This window comes from Aegilops tauschii, chromosome 5 (genome assembly GCF_002575655.3).
Source record: "Aegilops tauschii subsp. strangulata cultivar AL8/78 chromosome 5, Aet v6.0, whole genome shotgun sequence".
NCBI lineage: Eukaryota > Viridiplantae > Streptophyta > Magnoliopsida > Poales > Poaceae > Aegilops > Aegilops tauschii.
The window spans coordinates 530,057,358-530,066,043 of NC_053039.3; the positions used below are offsets into that span (position 1 = coordinate 530,057,358).

At 52.8% G+C, this 8,686-nt stretch overlaps 1 pseudogene; it reads left to right on the forward strand.

Moving 5' to 3' along the window:
* The first annotated feature begins 474 nt into the window (after positions 1-474).
* LOC109780928 (GDSL esterase/lipase At5g55050-like) lies at positions 475-2,141 on the forward strand (annotated as a pseudogene).
* Positions 2,142-8,686: the final 6,545 nt, after the last annotated feature.

The window sequence follows — 8,686 nt, forward strand, 5'->3', positions numbered from 1 at the left end:
ATAATGGACAGACAGCTGGACGCAGAACGATCAGTAAAAAAAAACTATATTGAAATCATACTAGTCTTCTTCATCATCCGATTATCCTGTGATTCTATCTGCGTCGTGGCACATCTCACTCGAGCCGAAAGTGTCCACTGAATATTTTTCCAGCAAACCAAGGGAGTGAGGGACGGGCAAAGACGGAAAAACCCGGGAAATGGAGGGTGAATGCTAGGCGTTCTTTAGTGTAGATGTAGATAGATAGATACATATTGATATAAAACATAAATATAGAGATATAGAGATATGATTTGCATGTGAACACATACGACGGAGATATATGTATAGATAGAGATAGAGATATAAAGATAGAGATGGAGATATCAGAGCCATGCCATCTTCTCCACAACCCAATGCACTTGGACACACACTTAAACAATGAAGGAACTCCTTTGTGCAGCGTATAATCTGTCATCAGCCAAACCTCTTGAACTGAACTCTGTTAACACATTAAGTACTTGCAAAGTGAAACACACACCGGTATAGTACCGCGCGCGCTGCTCAAACACTTGTTTGTTTGACCTAGCTAACAATGGCGGGTGCCAGTGTATTTGCTTGTTGCTCCTTGTTCATCATGGCTTTGATGGCGGCTGCAGCAGTCGCAGGTTCCGTGCCGGCATTGTACGTGTTCGGCGACTCGCTGGTGGATGTGGGGAACAACAACCATCTGCTGACGCCGATCAAGGCGGACTTCACGCACAACGGCATGGACTACCCGGGGAGGAAGGCCACCGGCCGCTTCAGCAACGGCAAGAACTCCGCCGACTTCCTCGGTGCGTTACCTACTCATTCTTCACTTGAACAATCGAATACCATTCTTCCCTTGCCTGCTGCGTGCATTCTCATCTCGCAATTACAGTGAGGCTCAATCTCTCAATCAACGAGTACTCATGATCTTTTTGAGAAATAATTATTCATGATATTCTGCGAAGCAAACGAGAGAAATGAATAATTGAAATCGACACAGCTATGTTGCATTCGCGCGCGGGCAAGTTTTTTGCCAATTTTATTACGCGGTCCCTATTGCTCACTCCCAATTTGACTTGAAAACTCCCAATTTGTCTCATGGTGGTGTATCATAATCTAGTTATGATGTAGAACTAGACATTGAAGTATGATATAATATTAGTTTAGAAAAAAAAGATAATACTTGTATCATATCGTGATAGACAGTATCGTAACAAATGAAGTACTACCACGAGTCATTTAAAATAATAAACGGAATCATCTAAAAGTACCAAACTTGAGTTTGGTGGTATTATGATAGCATATGAATAGCAGTGTATGATACTCCACGCTGTAACTTTCATTACAGGCCCAACTTTGGTGATTTCCATTCTGGATCTATAGTTCTGTATATGAATCTGGAATTCTTCCCTGACATATATGCATGCAGCCGACAAGCTTGGGCTAGCGACCTTGTCCTCGAGCAGCAATGCCAACTACGTGAACGGCGTCAACTTCGCTTCCGGTGGCGCAGGAGTCTCCAACGCCACAAACAAGAACAAGTGCATCACCTTCGACAAGCAGATGGCGCTTCCGGTGGCGCTTCCGGTGACTCAGGCGTGTACTCATCTCTCGCGCGCAGCCTCGGGCAGGCCCAGGCCGCGAGCCACCTGGCCAGGCCCATCTTTGCCATCACCATCGGCAGCAATGACATCATCCACTACGCCAAGGCCAACCCCGCCGCCACACCCTCCCAGCAACAGCGGTACGTCAACGCGCTCATGCAGACCCTCTCGGACCAGCTCGACATCCTCAACAACCTCGGCGCGCGCAAGGTGTTGTTCCTAGACACGGGGCAGGTGGGATGCACCCCGTCGCTCCGGGAGATCAGCCCCACTAAGGTCTGCAGCGTCGTGGCGAACGCCATGGCCGTGCAGTACCACAATGCGGCCAAGGGCCTGCCGAGCGCCATGACTGTCCAGCTCCCAGACCTGCACTGTCGGGCAATAAGCCACGGCCCGGACAGGCGCGGTGCGCGTATGTGCGTGCGGTGGCCGCGCTGGGTCTGACCGTGGCGGGCTCGGGCGTGCGTGTGTGCGCGTGTCTGAGAGGGTGCGTGCGTGCGGTGGCCGCGCTGGGTCTGACCGTGGCGGGCTCGGGCGTGCGTGTGTGCGCGTGTCTGGGAGGGTGCGTGCGTGTGTGTGTGTGCGCGTGTCTGGGAGGGTGCGTGCGTGTGTGTGTGTGCGCGTGCGTGCGGTGGCCGCGCTGGGTCTGACCGTGGCGGGCTCGGGCGTGCGTGTGTGCGCGTGTCTGAGAGGGTGCGTGCGTGTGTGTGTGCGTGCGTGCGTGGGTTGTACGCGCTATTCAACTCGTCCGCCGCGCTGCTCCGGTACATCGATCAGCCGGCGGAGTACGGGTTCACTGAGGCGAAGGGTGGCGTGCTCCGGCCTGGTAGACTTGAACACCAAGAGCGCCTGCACCCCGCTCAGCAGCTACTGTGCCAACCGCTCTGACCACGTGTTCTGGGACTTCCTACCACCACGAAGGCCACCACGCACAAGCTTAGAGCATCTCCAGCCATTCGCCCCCCCAGGGCGCCTAAAAAAAGCGGCCCGAAGGCGAACCGGCGCTAGATTGGCTCTTGGCGGCGACCTAGCTCCCAGTCACGCCCTCAGGACGCGGCAATTTCAAACTTGGTCGTTCCCGCTCATCACAAAAGATGCCACAAGTTCGGCGATCGTAGGCCACCACAGTCCGGCGATCGTAGGCCACAGTTCAGCGATCGGATAACAAATAGTCCGGCGTACAAAAAAAAAGAACGCCACAAGTCTGGACGCGTGCATCACTCGGCGGGGTCGGCCTCCGGTGTCGGCGGAGTCGGCGTACACGGGCTTGGCGGTGTCGGAGCTGCTTCTGTGCTGGGCGGCGTCGGCGCGGCTTCGGTGCTGCTGGGCGTCGTGGAGGCATCATCACTCGGGCTTGGCAGCGGCGTGGGCGTGGGCGCGGGAGTTGGCGGCACCCTCGCCGGCAGCTAGTTCAGGATGAGGCCGCGCTCCGCCATGTACCACGCCTTGAGCTTCTCGTCGTTGCTCTGGAGCATGTCCACCCCGCCCATCAGAAAAGCCAGGTCGGTGTTCCTCTTCTTCGCGGCGACGTTGGTCCGGAGCAGGTCGAGCTTGACGGCGCTGTTCGTCATCAACGCCGACCACCGTGCCTCGGTCATCTCTTCACGCAGGGCCGCCCGGGCCTGTGCGTCGGCGAGGCAATGCTCGATGGACTCCTGCACTCGCGCGATAGCCGCGTCGGCGTGTTTCCCCTTCTTGGCCCCTTTGTTGCCGTCCGGCCGCCCTTCTGACGCGCCCGGCGTCGGCGTGTCCGGCTTGTAGGTCTCCTTGGCCTTGGCGAGGGTGCGCCGGACTTCCGCCCACTTCTCGCACTTGTCGATCCGCTTGAAGACGTGGAGGTACTTGAATTCTTGGTCGCTGTTGTCCTGGCGATACATGGCGAACATGCGCACCAGCTGCGCCGAGGAACAAACAGTTGGCGAACGCACACGGCGAAGAGAAGCGGGAGACCGGCGTGCCATACCTGATCCTCAATGTTGGCGCCGCTCTCCGGGCGAGCCACGACCTCCTCGACGATCCCATGCCATTTGTTGCACGCCGCCTGGATGAGCCCCCAATGGTTTGCCATTCCCTTCGACCCGCGCTGCATGTAGACGCCTTTGAAGTAGGGGTCGACGAGCTTGCGCTCGTCGAACTCGGCCTTGATGCGCTCCCAGTACGTCTCGATGCTCTGGTCCGTGCCGGTGGTCGGGTCAAGGCACACGACTTTCCACGCTTCGGCGAGACATTCTTGCTCCTTGGGCGCCCACTTGATGCGCGGCTCGCCGGTCCTGGCCGCCCGCTTCTTCTTCATGCGCCTCCTCGCCGGAACAGTCGCCGGTTCCTCCTCCTCCTCCTCCTCCTCCTCGTCGTCCTCCTCCTGCTCGTCCGGCTCCTCGTCGCCGTACTCGAGCTCGCCGTCCATGCCTCCGCTGAGGTCCACCGTGTCGTCTAGGGTAGCGAACCAGGGGGCCGCGGCGGCCGCGGCCGAGCCTGCCGCGATGATGTCGTCCATGTCGGCGTCGGTGTCGCCGAGGTGCGACGTGGAAGCTTGTGAGAAGGGCAGCGCGGCACGGCGGAGAGAGGGTGTCGGGGAGGACGCGCAGGCCGGAGGCGAGTAGTTGTATGGAGGGTACTGCACGCCGGCGAAGGCGGGCGAGGGCGTGCGCTGGGCCGGGTGTCCATGGGGGAAGGTGACGTTGGAGTTGAACCCACCGTGCGCGTCCCCGTCGGCGTAGCCCGGCGACGGCGTGCATCCCCATGGTTGCGGCGACGACGAGAAGCCGGCCGGAGAGCCGACGCTTTGCTGGCTCCAGGGCGCATGCTGGGCGTGGCCGCCGGGTGGATTCATCATCCCCACGCGAGACGCCTCGGCTTCATCCGCCGCAGCTTGGTCCGCTGCAGCCGCAGCCGCATGCGCCACGCTGTCCCGGGCCTTTTTAGCGTTGGCCCTGTTCCGCCGGTCGGCGGTGACAGCCTCCCGCCGCTGAACTTCTGCCCTCCAGTCGGCGTTGGTCAGGCCCGGTGGCTTGGACGGCGGCGCCCTCGGCTTCCTCTGCTTCGGCTAGGCGACGGCGGCGGTCACAGTTGTCGGGGCGCGGGGAAGCACGTACTTCTTTGGCGGCATGGCGGCTGGCTGGGAGGCGAGCGGGAGGGAGATTGGCGGGAGGAATGGAAAGAATGAGAGGGAAGTGGGGGGAAAAGCGGGAAGAAACGGCGGGAAGAGGCTCTCGACTCGCCGACAGAGCGGCCCCACGCCCCTTTTCGCTTGTGCCGGCGCCCCCAGGCGCCGGGTTCGGCTTGGGTCCGCCGGCGCCAGTTTCGGCCCTAGCCGGCGAAAAACGGGCTCCTCGGGGCGCGACTGGGCCGATTTTTGGGCGCCGGCGCGGCAAAAACGCCTGTGGAGGGCCTATTGGGGGCGCGGCTGGAGATGCTCTTACCGTCATTACCTTCGACGGGTCTACGCCCTTCATCTTCCCTATCAACGTAAGGCAGCTCTGCCCTATATATCAACGTTGCTTAAACAACTGAGAATTATTAGAGGTGAAATATATTTAGGTTTTTGTTAAAAAAATGTTCCATGTTCCAACTCCAGCACTTCGTCGCTTGTCAAAAATTATTCCTTAGACTACCAAGCAAGTCCACAAACATCGGTGGCCACGAGGAGGACAAGGCGAAGGTCCACCGAGCCTTTGGTTCATCAAGATTGGACAAGAGGTCGGCAAAGCATGTTAGGAGCCTAGTTTTTGACATGAAAAATTTGTTCCCATGTCTCCCGCTATACAGGCAACGAGGGACGCGAAGCGGTACCCTCTTTCAATGACACTGAAACTATTGGCTCTCCTTTCGTTGATTCAATGATGGTGATATGGTGGGGCGGTTCTTCCGATCCGGGGTTGTTTAGGGTTAGTGAAAGAGTATGGTGCCCCATGTGTGGTTTTGGTAATTGATGACATTCTCTATGGACTAATGATTGCCTTGAGGTATATTCGTAGGATTTGTCCATATGCATCTCTTGAAGTCCATTTGTTGGTTTCAAGGAGTTTATGTGATGACCAAGGTGCTATTCAATTGGTCATAAAGAAGACATGATACAAGGTTGATCACGACTAAGTCAAAGAATGAATCAAGTTGATCAACACACAAAGCGTACAAGATGTACCGAGAGGGATCGAGTGATCCCATGGTATGGTAAGCATTGTCCATTACGCTTTTGTGTACTAACCCATGGTCTACGTGAGAGTTCTATGTCGGGTTAGGTATGTTTTCATGGGCTTGCATCAAGAGAAAGATCTCATACAACCCATGAAGGATGACATCAAATGGTGACCATCATCAAGGATTGCGGTGTGCAAGTTCAAGTGGAGCATCACGAAGAGATCACATGCTTGAAGCTTGCCATCCATTGTGGTGACAGTGAACTTGTGAAGATGTGCCGAAGAGTGGCTCACCCATAGTGGAGTATGGGGGAGCAATCAACTAGTCTTCATCGAGCCAACGCAATCAAGAAAGGTGGTCCAACTTGAGGAAGTCAGGATCGTCATCATCTAGCTCAAGTGGACTATGTCCAAGGCAAAGGTTTTCCCTTGATAGGTTTTCTATTTTACCGGTCTCATGGTGGTAGTTGGGAGACTGGGTTATAGGATCGATTGTCGTACTATCAAGGGGGGCTCTCAGGTGAGTACCTTGATCGTATCGTTCGTACAGAACTCAAACCATTGCATCCTTGCATCATCTTTATTGGTTCTTGTTTTGGTGTTTCTCTCTGTGAGTTTTAAAGCTTATGGTCATCTTCATGACAAGCTCGAGTTCATCGAAAACGGAGTTCATATGCTTCTTCTATGATGTTTTCGATGTTGGAGTTTTTGTTGGTTCTTCATTCATAGAGGTTTCACATCTCTATATCATTGGCATTTTTCTACTGCCTCTTCTTATTATAACCAACAAGCTTGGGTTTGCTCATTTTGGAGCCTGCATGCAGAACTTATGGCTGTTTTAGTCTCAGGACTGCTTTTTTGTGCTCGGGCGGTAGTACCACTCGGTATAGTACCGCTTAGGCGGTACTTTCGTTACGGACTACCCTTGCTATTACCGCTTGGGAAACCCTTTATGTTAAAGTTTCTATTGCTTAATTTCTTTTGGCAGCAGTAGGACGGTAGTAGCCCGGTAGTACCGCTTAAGCGGTTGATACGTCTCCAACGTATCTATAATTTTTGATTGTTCCATGCTGTTTTATTATCAATCTTGGATGTTTTATAATGATTTTATAGTCATTTTATATCATTTTTTGGTACTAACCTATTAACATAGTGCCAAGTGCCAGTTGCTGTTTTTTTCATGTTTTTTACATCGCAGGAAATCAATATCAGATGAAGTCCAAATGCCACGAAACTCCATGATGATTTATTATGGGCCAGAAGGAAGGCAATGGGCCCTGGTTGCACCTAGGGGGTTCCTCGAGGGGGGCACAACCCACCAGGGCGCGCCAGGAGGCCCAAGCGCACCCTGGTGGGTTGTGCCCATCTCGGGTGCCCCCGGACCGCCTCTTTGCTCTATAAATACCCCAAAAATACCAGAACCCTAGAAGCATCGACGAAATATTCTTCTAGCTGCCGCAGAGTCCAGAACCACCAGATCCAATCTAGACACCATCACGGAGGGGTTCACCACTTCCATTGGTGCCACTCCGATGATGCGTGAGTAGTTCTTTGTAGACCTTCGGGTCCGTAGTTAGTAGCTAGATGGCTTTCTCTCTCTCGCTAGATTCTCAATACAATGGTCTCTTGGAGATCCATATGATGTAACTCTTTTTTGCGATGTGTTTGTTGGGATCTGATGAACTTCGAGTTTATGATCAGTTTTATCTTTTTATATCCATGAAAGTTATTTGAGCTTCTTTGATCTCTTATATGCATGATCTCTTATAGCCTCGTATTTCTTCTCCGATATTTGGGTTTTGTTTGTCCAACTTGATCTATTTATCATGCAATGAGAAGAGGTGCCCGGTAGTGGGTTCGATCTTACGGTGCTTGATCCCAGTGACAGAAAGGGAACCGACACGTATGTATCGTTGCTACTAAGGGTAAAAAGACGAGATCTATATCTACTGCCATATAGATAAACGGATATTGTCTACATCATGTCATCGTTCTTATTGCATTACTCCGTTTTCCATGAACTTAATACACTAGATGCATGCTGGATAGCGGTCGATGTGTGGAGTAATAGTAGTAGATGCAGGCAGGAGTCGGTCTACTAATCTTGGACGTGATGCCTATGTAATGATCATTGCCTGGATATCGTCATAATTATTGGAAGTTCTATCAATTTCCCAACAGTAATTTGTTTACCCACCGTTTGCTATCTTTTTCGAGAGAAGCCACTAGTGAAATCTATGGCCCCCGGGTCTTCTTCCTCATATATTTGCTTTGCAATCTATTTTATTTGCTCTTTTTATTCAGATATATTAAACCAATAATAATTTTCTGTACTTTATTTTATTTGCGATCTATTATTTCAATCTATTACAACTTTCTCCCATTGAGAGGAACTTTCTGGCGCCGTTGCCCAAAAGGGATTGACAACCCCTTTAACACGTCGGGTTGCGAGGTGTTGTTATTTGTGTGCAGGGGCTGTTTACGTTGTGTTGCTTGGTTCTCCTACTGGTTCGATAACCTTGGTTTCATTTCTGAGGGAAATACCTACCGCCGCTGTGCTGCATCATCCCTTCCTCTTTGGGGAAATACCGACATAGCTTCAAGCGACATCAGCGGTACTTCCGATGTCTACTACCACTCCTAGTTCCACTTAGGAATTTTCTTCTGTGCTTGTTTCTGGTTGCCCATTTTGGCTAAGTGGTGGTGGAACGGATATTGGGCGGTAGTAACACTCCGGCGGCACTACCGGCTTCTGTTATGTGATCTGTTGTGTTTTGAATATGGAACAACCGCCTAAGCGGTAGTACCACTTGAGTGCGGTCTGAGCACATAATGGTTGGATTTGTCCCCACCTATAAAAGGGGGGGGGGGTCTTCTTCCCCAATGGACCTTATCCTTTGAGCTCGTGTTCTCCCCCATTGTTGACCTTCTTAGAGC